Source organism: Sminthopsis crassicaudata, chromosome 3 (assembly GCF_048593235.1).
Source record: "Sminthopsis crassicaudata isolate SCR6 chromosome 3, ASM4859323v1, whole genome shotgun sequence".
NCBI lineage: Eukaryota > Metazoa > Chordata > Mammalia > Dasyuromorphia > Dasyuridae > Sminthopsis > Sminthopsis crassicaudata.
Window position 1 is genome coordinate 436,571,074 of NC_133619.1, and position 15,068 is coordinate 436,586,141.

Sequence of the window (15,068 nt, forward strand, 5' to 3'; positions counted from 1 at the left end):
ACATAGCTTGTGGGTGTCAGAGTTGAGACTTAAATCCAGGTCTTTCTGACTCAGAGGATGCCCCTTTATCCATTAAATCACTCTCTCAAAAAAAAATCATTCTCTCACAGCATTAGTAAATCTCTGGGTGGTGAGTTATCTTAATACAACCTCTTCTTATACGAAAGGAAGATGAGCCCAATTTGCAATACCAGTAAGACTTCCCAATGATGTGCTCATTACTCTTCTGGATACAGTTTCCTTCAACTATTCTGCCCATCTAACCATCAACTTAGCTGTTACTATTTCTTAATATAGAGTAGTTGACATTATAACTAGGTGAGTATGAATTGTAAAAGTGTTGCTTGGGACCTCATTATTTTCGGCAATGGAGTTGAGAGGGCAAAACATCTTACCTAAACCAATAAGTATTTTGGTCAACATCTATAAAAGTGTCCTGAAGTTATCAAACTTGTGTGTCCCTTACCTGTCAACATCAGCTCATATAATGCTAGGAGGCAAGGAATCTGTGCACTCACTCAGACTCTACAGTAGAATTGTTTCCCAGGAGGGAGGTCTGACATTACAGCAAACTAATCCTCCACCTTGAGAAATTGAAACACTCCATTTAGCAGCTCAAGATGCTATTAGCTTGGTTGGGCACAACAAGGAGCATTAAAGTCCCCTGTGGTCCAACTGCTGTAAATGTAACTAAGAATCCCTGCCTATTATATTGCATATTGGGGAACCTTTTTTTCAAGGTATAGAAGAGTCTGAGCTTACAGCAATCCATCTCCCCAAAATACATTTGGATAAAGACTTAATGCTGATCAGAAAACAAAAGCCACTCTTAACAAGGGGAATAAGACAGAGCAAATAAGGAAGGGAACTGAGGTTGAAAAATGGAAGCTTTGCAATTTTTATCTTTGATTTCAGGACCTTTTCAGTAAAGAGGAAAGTATATTATCATTTAATAATGTAATAAAATTGGGCTAACATGGGAAGTCTGAACCTTGCTGCTTCTACCTTTCCAAGATTATTTTTTTTCTTCTTTTTTTCTTAATATGCTGTCAAAGAATTCCCTGTGCAGAAATCACCTACTGGGTCCCTCTTGTCGATTTGGTGAGGCTAAAGGCTCAATTATCTTTTGGAGCCACCGTGAGGATGATAGCAGTAACCTACTACCTATGTAAGAAAAGTGGATAAGTATCTCTTTCCTGTCTCTAGGGACTTTCTTCTCTTCTTCATAGGTAAGGTAGTATTGACAAAAAAAAATAGTATTAATTCTTTTTAGTGACTAAAATTTTTATTTTATTTTATTTGTTGGTTTAAGATTTATTGCTGGATTTACTGATTTTCTACGGAACCAAACATCTATCCAATTTGAGATCAGAGGAGAGGAAAGGAAATATATGAGGTCAGAAGAAACTCTCAGGGCTGAAGGTTGCCTTCACTCATGAAGACATTTCAGGATCATACTATAATAGACAAATTAATAAATGCTATGAACTAATCTATGAATATCATATGCCAAGTTAGCTTTTTATCATTTATCCCTAGCTATTGCCTAGAAAATAGTTTGCAGGTTCAAGTGATCAAAAATTAGGAAGTATCTCAGACAAATGAGATTTCCAGTACCTGTGATCCCATGGGACTCTTCTCTCCTTCAGTTGATGGAGAAAAATGATATTGGAAATTTGATTTTTAATATACATTTTAATTTACTATAGACAATATTATAGAATCACAGGCATGTGGTGTTGGAGTTCTTTTATAGTGAGTTTTTTTTACTACATATTCATTTTACAATAATTTCCTTCCTAAAAAGTAATAATTTCCTGGTTCCTAACATAAAAATAAAAAAACAAAATACTTAAGCAAAACAGATTGATACAATGATCTAGGCATTTTGCTAAATACTTACAAATATTGATAGATGCTACTATTACCCACATTTTATAATTGAGGAAGCCAAGATAAACAGATGTTAAGTGACAACTAGAGCAAAATGAAGAATGCTGAGTCTAGAGTTATTAAGACCTGAGTTCAAATGTGACCCCAGATACTTCCTCGCTGTGTGATCTTGGGCAAGTCTCTTAATCTATTTGTATAGATTTAGTCAATTGTAAAATGGGGATAATAATATCTATCTCAGCACCTAGTACTTCCTTAATATAGGTGATGATGATAATGATGATGATGATGATGATTTTGCCCAGGCATCACACAACTAATAAATATGTGAGGCTGATTTGAACTCAAATCTTCTAGACTCACACCCTTAGTGTTCTATCCATTGTACTATCTAGCTGTTACTATCAGGACTGGTAGAGTATGTAAGATTCTCACTCAAAGTCTCCTACCTCTCAACTAAAAGAAAGCTAATATTTCAGCATCAGTTATCTAATCATGACATTGGATCTGAATTATATTCACTTGTATCGTTGTCTTCTTTTGAAGTTCTTATGTATATTTTTCTCCTGGTTCTGTTCATATGCTGAAATTTATTCATCCATTCTCCCACTGATGAGTAGCTGCCTTGTTTCAAATTTTTTATTACTATAAAAAGTATTATAAGTATTTTGGAATATATGAGAACTTAATTACTGTCATTCATTTTCTTGGATATATGCATTTAGTTTAGCAAAACAAACAAAATGATTATAGTATTGGTAGAAAAATATTTTTGGATTATTTTGTTATTAGTAGTTTTGATTAAAATTAGAACCATTTTATTTCAGGTTTTATACTAAAGTTGGCACCTTCTTTTGACCAATTTAATTAACTATTTGTATATAATTAATTTCTGTTTTAATGGCAAACTATAATTTGAGAAGTTTATGGTTAAAGCTTAAATACTTTTTGGATACAATGAAACTCCAGAAAAACTTTTGATGGCTGAAGTCTCAAAGATACAGTGTTTTCCTTAAACTATATTTGGACTATATAATTAGTTGAAAAAAGTATTTTTGGAGGAGATAGAAGTAAGTATTTTGGTGGGGAGAGTGATACAGAGTCAGAGAGGGAGACATACAGAGAGAAACAGATTTTTTTACCTTCTGAATCCAATTCTTCTTGTGCAACAAGAGAACTGTATGGTTCTGCAAATATATATTGTATCTAGGACATACTATAACATATTTAATATGTATAAGACTGCCTGCCATCCGGGGGGGGGGGGTGGAGGGAAGGAAGGGAAAAGTCGGAACAGAAGTGTGTGCAAGGGATAAAGTTGTAAAAAATTACCCATGCATATGTTCTGTCAATAAAAAGTTATAATAAAAAAAATAAAAAAATATATATGGAAGGATAATTTTTTCAACATTAACCCTTAAAAAATCTTATGTTCCAATTGCCCCCCCTTCCCCTCATCCCTTTCTCTAGGTAACATGTAATCCAATATATGTTAAATATGGAAAAAACATATGATAAATGCAAAATAGGCATATTTATACAATTATCTTGCTGCATAAGAAAAATCAAATAAAAATGAGAAAGAAAATAAAATTCAAGCAAACCACAACAAAAAGAGAGAAATGCTATGTTGTAATCCACCCTTAGTTCCCACAGTCCTCTCTCTGGATGTAGATGGCTCTCATTATCCCAAGATCGTTGGAACAGGCCTGAGTCATCTCATTGTTGAAAAGAGCCAGGTCCATCAGAACTTATCATGGCAAATTATAGACGCAATTAATAATTTCACTCAAGATAATGACAATGATGAGACATCATACCAAAATTTGTGGGATGCAGCTAAAGCGGTAATAAGGGGAAATTTTATATCTTTAGAGGCTGACTTGAAAAAAATAGAGAAAGAGAAGATCAATGAATTGGGCTTGCAACTTAAAAAGCTAGAAAAAGACCAAATTAAAAACCTCCAGTCAAATACTAAACTTAAAATTCTAAAATTAAAGGAGAAATTAATAATATTGAAAGTAAAAAAAAAAACCTATTGAACTAATAAATAAAACTAAAAGTTGGTTTTATCAAAAAAAAAACAATAAAATACATAAACCTTTGGTAAATCTGATTAGAAAAAAAGAGAGAGGAAAATCAAATTGTTAGTCTTAAAAATGAAAAGGGGGAAACTTTCCACCAATGAGGAGGAAATTAGAGAAATAATAAGGAGTTACTTTGCCCAACTTTATGCCAATAAATTTGATAACCTAAGGGAAATGGAGGACTACCTCCAAAAATATAGGCTTTCCAGATTAACAGAGCAGGAAGTAAATTGCTTAAATAGTCCCATTTCAGAAAAAGAAATAGAACAAGCTATTAATCAACTCCCTAAGAAAAAATCTCCAGGACCAGATGGATTTACATGTGAATTCTACCAAACATTCAAAGAACAATTAGCTCCAATGTTATATAAATTATTTGAAAAGATAGGAAATGAAGGAGTCCTACCAAATTCCTTTTGTGACACAGACATGGTACTGATACCCAAACCAGGTAGATTGAAAACAGAGGGGAAAAAAAACTATAGACCAGTCTCCCTAATTAATATTGATGCTAAAATCTTAAATAAGATATTAGTAAAAAAGACTACAGAAAATCATCCCCAGAAAAATACATCATGATCAAGTAGGATTTATACCAGGAATGCAGGGCTCTTTCAATATTAGGAAAACTATCAGTATAATTGGCCATATTAATAACCAAATTAACAAAATTATATGATCATCTCAATAGATGCAAAAAAAGCATTTGATAAAATCTAACATCCATTTCTATTAAAAACACTTGAGAGTATAGGAATAAATGGACTTTTCCTTAAAATAATCAGTAGCATCTATTTAAAATCAACAGTAAGCATCATATGTAATGGGGAAAGACGGCAACCATTCCCATTAAGATCAGGGGTGAAACAAAGTTGACCACTATCACCATTACTATTCAATATTGTATTAGAAATGCTAGCTTTGGCAATAAGAGTGGAGAAAGAGATTAACGGAATTAGAGTAGGTAATGAGGAAACCAAATTATCACTCTTTGCTGATGATATGATGGTATGCTTAGAGAACCCCAAAGATTCTACAAAAAGCTGTTAGAAATAATCCATACCTTTAGCAAAGTTGCAGGACACAAAATAAGTCCACATAAATCATCAGCATTCTTATATGTCACTAACAAAATCCAACAGTTAGAGTTACAAAGAGAAATTCCATTTAAAGTAACTACCGATAGTATAAAATATTTAGGAATCTATCTGCCAAGGGAAAATCAGAAACTATAAGAGCAAAACTACAAAACACTTTCCACACAAATTAAGTCTGATCTAACCAATTGGAAAAATATTAAATGCTCTTGGATAGGGTGAGCAAATATAATAAAGATGACAATACTACCTAAACTAATCCATTTATTTAGCATTATACCAATCAGACTCCCAAAAAACTATTTTAATGACCTAGAAAAATAATAACAAAGTTCTTATGGAAAAACAAAAGGTCAAGAATTTCAAGGGAATTAATCAAAAAAAAATCAAATGAAGGTGGCCTAGCTGTATCTAAAATTATATTATAAAGCAGCAGTTACCAAAAACATTTGGTATTGGCTAAGAAATAGATTAGTTGATCAGTGGAATAGGATAAGTCCAAGGACAAAATAATCAATAACTTTAATAATCTAGTGTTTGACAAACCCAAGGACCCCAGCCTTTGGGATAAGAACTCAATGTCTGACAAAAATTGCTGGGAAAAGTGGAAATTAATATGGCAGAAACTAGACATTGACCCACACTTAACACCGTACATCAAAGTCAGGTCAAAATGGGTTCATGACCTAGGCATAAAGAATGAGATTATAAATAAATTAGAGGAACATAGACTTGTGGAAGAGGAATGAATTTATGTCCAAAGAAGAACTAGAGATCATTATTGATCACAAAGTAGAAAACATTGATAATATCAAATTGAAAAGTTTTTGTACAAACAAAACTAATGCAGATAAGATTAGAAGGGAAACAATAAACTGGGAAAACATTTTTACAGTCAAAGGTTACGATAAAGGCCTCATTTCCAAAATATATAGAGAATTGGCTCTAATTTATAAGAAATCAAGCCAATCTCCAATTGATAAATGGTCAAAGGATATGAACATACAATTCTCAGATGAAGAAATTGAAACTATTTCTAGTCATATGAAAAGATGCTCCAAGTCATTATTAATCAGAAAAAATGCAAATTAAGACAATTGAGATACCACTACGCACCTGTCAGATTGGCTAGAATGACAGGGAAAAATAATGCAGAATGTTGGAGGGGATGGGGGAAAACAGGGACACTGATACATTGTTGGTGGAATTCTGAATACATCCAGCCACTCTGGAGAGCAATTTGGAACTATGCTCAAAAAGTTATCAAACTATGCATACCCTTTGACCCAGCAGTGTTACTACTGGGCTTATATCCCAAAGAGATCTTAAAGAAGGGAAAGGTACCTGGTATATGCAAGAATGTTTGTGGCAGCCCTCTTTGTGGTGGTCAGAAACTGGAGATTGGTTGAATAAATTGTGGTATATGAATGTTATGGAATATTATTGTTCTGTAAGAAATGACCAACAGGATGATTTCAGAAAGGCCTGGAGAGACTTACATGAACTGATGCTGAGTGAAATGAGCAGGACCAGGAGATTGTTGTATACTTCAACAACAATACTATATGATAATCAATTCTGATGGATGTGGCCATTTTCAACAATGAGATGAACCAAATCAGTTCCAATAGAGCAGTAATGAATGGAACCAGCTACATCCAGCAAAAGAACTCTAGGAGATGACTATGAACCACTACATAGAATTCCCAATTCCTCTAATTTTGTCTGCCTGCATTTTGGATTTCCTTCACAGGCTATTTATACACTATTTCAAAGTCTGATCCTTTTTGTACAGCAAAACAACTGTCTGGACATATATACATATATTTTATTTAATTTATATTTTAACATATTGAACATGTATTGGTCAACCTGCCATCTTGGGGGGGGGAGGAGGGGAAAAATTAGAACCAAAGATTTGGCAATTGTCAATGTTGTAAAATTACCCATGCATATATCTGGTAAATAAAAACTATTAAAAACATTTTTAAAGTTTATCATGGTATAATCTTGTTGCTGTGCACAGTGATCTCCTGCTTCTGCTCACTTCACTTAGCATCAGTTCATGTAAATCTTTTCAGGCCTTTCTGAATTCAGCTTGCTGATCATTTCTTATAGAACAATAATATTCCATAACATTAATATATCATAACTTATTCAGCCATTCTCCAACTGATGGGCATCCACTCAGTTTCCAGTTTCTTTCCATTACAAAAAGGGCTGCCATAAACATTTTTGCACATGTGGGTCCCTTTCCCTCCTTTAAGATCTCTTTGGAATATAAGCCCAATAGAAACACTGCTGGATCAAAGGGTATGCACAGTTTGATAACTCTTTGTGGATAGCTCCAAATTGCTCTCCAGAATGATTGGATTCATTCACAATTCCACCAATAATGTATTAATGTCCCAGTTTTTCCACCTCCATCCAACATTTGTCATTATCTTTTCCTTTATATCCCTCATTTTCCAGCCAATATGGCAAGAGAGACATGTAAGGGCAGAACCTCTTTTTTAGACTGCTTAGTAGCCCCCACAATGCTTGGCATATAGCAGGCATTCAATTTTTATTGGAAATGAAGATGATGATGGATCATTATGATAAAGCGAGACCAAGTTAGAGAAGGAAAATCATATTGAAATTTCAGGTTCATCATCATTTACCACCTAAACTAGATTAAAACCAACTATTTGGTTTTATAAAGAATGTAGTATAAAACATGAAAATGATTAGTGATTGTATCTGTAACTAAGGTAAATGTTGAGAGTTACTCAAAATATTTACTTTGTCCTTGGGGTAAAGGATAGAAATTTTAAAAGTAAGCAAAAACTTGCTTTTATCCAATTAATTAATATGTTTTATTTCCTATTTTTTGAAACCAAAATTGTATGTAAGCCTCCCCTCTTATTGTCTCCATTTTACCAAGGGGAGAACAGGCAGAAATAAATGAGTATTGCCTACAGACATTTGGTCTAAGGGAAACTATCTATTTATAAAAATGGACAGTGTTATATATTGTTCATGCAATCCTGTCCTTTAGTTAATAATGAATCTTTTAGTAAGTTTTTATATTTAGGTATTATATAGGACAGACAAAAAAATCAATGCTAGGTATATTTATTAGTAATACAGGATATTTGATCTCCTTAAAGTATCTCTATAGATGATGCCTTGAAGAACTTCCCTTCAAAATTAGGTTATTATTGTGGTCAAGGACCACAGTCTTTATGAAAAGACAATAAAATGAATAATTCAATTTTCTTAAAAATATTTATTAAGTGCCTACTGTGTGCACCATGGACAAACTAGTACATGCCCCTAACATTGAAATTTATTTAGTTTTTCTTTTCTACTTTAAATCTAGTCTAACGCCCCCCCCCCACCTTTCCCCAACCAATCTCATACCTTGGGAACACAAAAACAGGCCTTTAAAAATGTTCTTGTAGCTTGATTCTATTTCAACTCTGCAATAATTACAATAATTACAAAGATAAAGGGTAGAAGTCACAAAGTGCTGGCTGGTACATTCCAGGGCAGTAGAAAGCTTGGCGCCATTTTTATAGTTATGCCTGTTAAGATTTAATAGACGGAAAGTTTCATTAGTGAGCTGTGCTGCAATTAACTTCAAGGAGGTTCCAGACTACTGTATATAGCCCTTGCTAATAGAAAATTGTTTAAATTTCCCTTTTGAAATAATGCATTAGGTTCTCAACATTGTGATTATAAGTAGGAGGTACCATTCAATCAAAAGGGTACAAGTTATATCATTTTCTTATTATATGACACATGTCCAGCTTGTTCTCCCTTTCTCCATAGGACATATTAGTTGCTGACAAGTTTGGGAGTGAGTTTATTGTTGTTTTTCAGAAGAAAGGTAGGAACTCAATGCTTTTATTCTCTCTTTGTCTCCTTTGCTTCTCCATGAAAACATGCCCTTTATGTATTATAGTAAGATTGGGGAACAAGTCTTTATTACTCTGAATCTGGTCTCTTTCTTGAACAATAACACTTTTATACTCCAAATTTCATGTATAATGTTTGCTACCCAATTCTGACAAGTTGCTAAATGTATGGGGATGGATGTATGGAAAGCAGTATCTTGCTCCCTCCTGGTGTCCACTGAGGGTTCTGACCTAGGCTGAGTTTATAATCTGGCCAAAATGAGATCCCTTTTGTAGGGAGGAGGGTGAGATAGAGTTGATGATACTTTTTTTTTTTACTAACTCCCTCTAACCCAAAGGGTATTGATATCAGGAAGACTAATTTTACACTGTGAAACACCAGCTCTTCAAAAGAAATGATCATGCCATTTGCTGGAAGCTCACTTCCAGTCTGTTGGCAACTGGCAAGTCCATCAGAGAAAAGGAGGACAGATATAAAACAGCACCACTGTTTAGGTGGCCTTGTAACAGTTACAGCTCTCTGGCAAAGCTAGTTCTCTACCTGCCAAAAATACTACAAAACTTTTATCCTCTTCACATTCACATTTTAGTGAAGAAAACAGACTGGAAAGTCATTTAGATGTATTGTAGAAATGAGACAATTTAATAATCCAATTTAGTTGATTTTGTTGTGTCTTCTATATGTCAATTACTGCTCTAGTAATTGGATCACATACACACAAAAAAGACAGCAGATCCTACCCTCAAGGAACTTATATTCTAATTGGGGAGAAATATTTCAGCTTATTAATAAATACAAAGGAGCGTGATGAATGGAAAAGGTCCTTTCTAGTAGGTGGCACTCGAAGGGATCTTTGACACACAATTTGAATCAATCTGCTGCCTTTTCTGCAATTCTATCACCAGTCCCTTTTCCTTTTGCATGCCTTTTGTTTAATAAGAAGTGGACCAGATCCCCTTTTGATGTGAAAGGCATTTTCTGGGCATGTGATAAGCATTTTGGGAAATGGATTTTTTTTTTGTAGTTGTTTGTTATTTAGTTATGAGATGGTCAACTCTTTGTAATCTCTTTTGAAGTGTTCTTGGAGTTTCATTGGAGTGTTTTGCCATTTCTTTTCCAACTCATTTTACAGATGAGGAAAAATGATACAGCTAGTGGTTTGCCATTTTCTTCTTCAGTTCGTTTACAGATGAGGAAACTGGGGCAAACAAGGTTAACTGATTTGCCCAGAGTCACATAGCTAGTAAGCTTTTGAAGCTAGATTTGAATTCAGGTCTTTTTAATTCTGGACCCTAGGCTTTATCCACTGAGCTGCCCTAACTTCCTACCCAAAGTGATACTATTTAGTTTCACAATGGTGAAATAAGCAAAAATCAGAGAGAAAAGGGCTATCAATCATTGAGTTGATTTGAGATTAGGGATCATTTTATTATTATGTATGTATTCCAAGCTCCCAGAACAGTACCTTGAACAAGTTCTTAATAAATATTTCTTTCTTGAGTTGACTTCCTATTTCTTGTCTCATTCTTTGGAAAGGTCCACATTTCCCCAGTTTATGCAAAACCTTGAAATGAAACATACTGTAGCTGTCACACAATAACAAATTTTGTGTCAACTTGAAAATGTGGCTTGAAATTATTATAATGATATTCTTATTATCTTGTTCTCATTTTTAATGGTGTTCAGAGAGAAATCACTATGAGACAAGTTGCTATCCCATTAACCTGCTTTAGGGCAGTTAGGTGGTATAGTGGATATAGTGCCAGCCCTCAGATCAGGCAGACTCATCTTCTTGAGATCAAATCTGGTTTCAAATATGTACTGTGTAACCCTGGGAAAATCAGTTAACCTTGTTTGACTCAGTTTCCTCATCTGTAAATGAGTTGGAGCAGAAAATGGCAAACCATTAACTATATGAGCCTAGGCAAGTCATTTAATTCTGTTTGCCTCAATTTCTTGATCTGTGAAATGAGCTGGAGAAAGAAATAACAAACCATTCCAATATTTTTGCCAAGAAAACCCAAAAAGGTTACAAAGTATCAGATATGACTGAATAACAACAAAACATAGATGGATAAAACAGGTTTTTTGTAGTTATGACAAAACATGAGAATCTCAGCTCTTCTTCTGTGGGTCTGCTAAAAGCATCATCTATCTAGACTCCAGCATCAGACAAAAGAGCACCTTTAAAGCTTAACCACCATCTATTTTTTTAAGGAGAAAGGCAATGGCAAAGTGGGATACCAGCCATGAAAATGTATAGAGTAGGAACTCTGCTCCCTGAGATTTCTACCATACTTCTGAGTCCTGGTAGGAACTCTGAAGAAGTTTAAACCACTTTCAGACACATATTTATCAAATGTATCAATATTGATAAATGCAATGACACATACCTCATCAGTCTTTGCTGATATTCATTGAAGTTATTTTCAGTTAATCCTTGCTAGCACACTAGGTGAAGGTGATTTTGTCATTACTATTTTATGTATGAGGAAACAGAGGAAGCTGTTAAGTGCTGTTACGGCAGTTTTAAGAGAGTAAGTGACTTGCCATGGTCACATAGGGTCTGAGGCAAGATTTGAACTTAAATTCCTCTAACTCTAACTTCATTTCTCTATACACTGCACCACCTAACTGCCTTGATTAAGTTAAATTTCAGTTTGAGCTGGTTCACTAGATATTTGTTGATTTGTTTTGAAAATAATTTGTTTTATATTCTGGAAAGCACTTTTGAAACTATGTGCAAAGGACAGACTGTGCATACAGTACAGTTTTTGATCCAGCAATAGAACCTCTAACATATGTATCTCAAAGAAATCATAAAAAAGGGAAAGGGACCCACATGTACAACATTTATAGCATCTCCTTTTTTGTGGCAAAAAATTGGAAATTGAGGAAATATGCCCATCAATTGGAGAATGACTAATCAAGCCATGGTATATGCATATAATGTGATACTGTAGTGCTATAAGAAAATAATTTTTGTTTAATAGAAAATTAACAGTTAAAAGCTTATTCAAGATTTAGCCAATTAGTATGATTGCTTCTGTGTTTTGATTTGGGTCTCATTTTTGTCCCTGAATGAAAGAATGAGTTCTTTAGGGGGATGGAGAATGAAGTCACATTTTCAGGGCTAGTTTGTGATCTTATGCTTTTATCATTTAACCACTAATCGAAATATTTATAACTTTTTATTCCACAATTAAGTCTAAATGGATTTCAGCTTGTTTACATATAAGCAAAGGAGGTGGGTTTACTTAAAGAATAGTAGTTAGAATAAATTAATTTTTAGGTTTCAGGTAGGTAGCATCGTATTGTTGGTGCTAGCTTCTGTATGTCAAATGGATCACTACATTTTGCATATTTCACTCCCTTTGTTAGCCTACATTCTCATCTGAAGAAACATTTAACTTTTATTAAGCAAGCACAGTACTATGAAGCCTCATATTCAAGACTGTTTTCATACATGTCTTGGTATTAATTAGGGAGCCGATCTTGCTAGACATGTTTACTTTTAATTCTTAATAGGTTTCTAAGTAGGGTAATGCGGTAAGTATCCAGAAAAACTAACAATTATCTAGTCTAAAGAGCTTTGTATTTCACTATAAAATTCAAATTGTGGGAAAGTTATGCTTCAGTCAACTTCTATTAACCTTTTCTTGTCCACATCAGCTACAGGTTAACTCGTTCTTGCTATTTTTATGGAGTGAGAAGCAGGAACTTTGTCTTTTTATTAAAGGAAACCCAGGAGTGCCAAATGTTTATGACAAATTAAAATGAGACTTGATTGGAGGATTAGCTTTGAATGAAACTCATTTCAAGTGTCAGTTTCTGTAAGGGTTGATTGTAAATGTCATGAATATGGCCACACAACTCAAGTTTGCCTTCATTTTTGTCACCTGTTGTAGCTGTCATGCCTTTCTGACAGGGACTTGTCTGACTGTGGTGTTTGGACACAGTGTATGTGGGGTGTGACTATCACTGAGCCTTCACAATAGTATAGCCCTGGGGTGAATATGTCCTATTAACCTAGATCGTTTTTTCTCTCTATCACTGAGAAACTGGGCACACAATGTAATTTCTTTTTTATTCTTCTCTGAATTGAACCAAAATTGGGAAGGAAAACATCATCTGAAGCCCAAGAATGTGATATTCCAGTGAAAATATCATTGAACTCTTAGATGCCAATCTCATATCACTGGAGGAACAGAGAGAATTAGTGAGTCTGAAGAGGAGTACAAGGTTGGACTTCTCTTTTAAGTTCACATGAATCATCAGCAACAAGAATTCTTAACCTGGGGTCCACAGACCATAACTTTCAGAGTGGGTCTGTGAATTTGGCACTTTGGCTACATTTCAACATAATTGGTTTCCTTTTTAGTTTTATTTAATTTATGTATTTAAAAATATCATTCTGCAGAGAAGTCCATAGACTGTTCACCATGTTCCAGAGGGGTTCATTACACAAAAAGTCAAGATCTTAAAATCTATGGGAATGATAAAGGTTTAACATGGGGTTTCGGATCCAACGCCCATTTTCCAAGAATTCTAGAAGAAGGCACTAGACAAATTCATCTTTTTCCTTTCTAGAGAAAGATAATTAATTTTAATAAAGCAAAAATCAAAACAAAGAACAAACCTTTAAAGTCTGAATAACTCTGATATGGTATGGGCCTTTTCCTAGAATTGGTCCCATAATTTCTAAATGAATGAACAGAAATAAGAAAGGTATTATGCTATTTTATGCTGAATTAACCTCTCTGTATACTGCTAAAGATCTATCTCTAGAGGCACATCATAAAAACTAATCACTTTCACCACCATAGCAATATTAAAAAAGTATTTTATATTTTATTGTCAGGGTATAAAATTACTAATCAAAGTGGGGAAATGGGCAGGAGAAAACAATAATATAAGAGATTCATCAAAACATATCTTAATATTGTCAAACTATCATTTCATGCTCTAATTTGGTTTTTAGAGACATCTTTTAGAGGCAACACCTACTTACTTATCAAATTCAGAGACAATTATATCAGAAAATCAGGAATACATGTGAACAATTGTTAATTCTTAAAGAATTAGAATAAATTGTTGTTGATAAAGCACCAAAACACAAATATTTCTTCAAAAGCCATTATTTGGCATAGTGTATTTCATTTTTTTTTGCTTCCATGGACCAATTGGGGAATGTCAAAAAGTTTCCCTTCTTACCACAAACAACATCCCCCAGAATCAATGGCAGCTTAAGGATGTTTTCAGAAAATAATGTCCAATTGTCAATAAATGTAATTTAAAAATAAATTATGAATTCTTAGCAGAAGAGAAAAAAACCTATCAATATTTAAGAAAAGGAATCAATAATTGAAGATGCCTCTTTTAAATTTTCACCTTTCAGGGACTTTCCTGACTCAGAGTTCAAGTGTAATTATTAATACTTATTATAACTTATTTTATTATTTTAATTTTAAAAAACATTTTTGTTGAAAGTTTGAGTCCCAAAGTTTTGAAACATTTTTATTGAAAGTTTTGAGTTCCAAATTCTATCCCTAAACTTCTCATTCACCAAGACAGTAAGCAATCAGATTTAGGTTATACATGTGCAATTATGTAAACCATTTCCATGTTAGTCATTTTGTATAAGAAGGCTCAAATAAAAGAAAAAATGAGAGTGAAAAAATAGAATACTTCAGTCTATATTCAATCTATATCAATTCTTTCTCTTGCGGCAGATGGCATGCTTCATTATTAGTCCTTTGGGATTGTCTTGGATCATTGTATTGCTAAGAATAACTAAGGTATTCATAGTACTCCATCAAAAAATATTGCTATTACTGTGAACAATGTTCTGGTTCTGCTCATTTCACTTTGCATCAATTCAAGTAAGTCTTTCCTTATTTTTTTCTGAAATCATCCTGCTTATCATTTCTTATAGCACAATAATATTCCATTACACCCATATACCACAGTTTGTTTAGCCATTTCCCAGTTGATGGACATTTCTTCATTTTTTAATTGTTAGCCACTACAAAAGCTGCTATACATATTTTTGTACAAATAGATATTTTTCTCTTTTCTGGATGTCTTT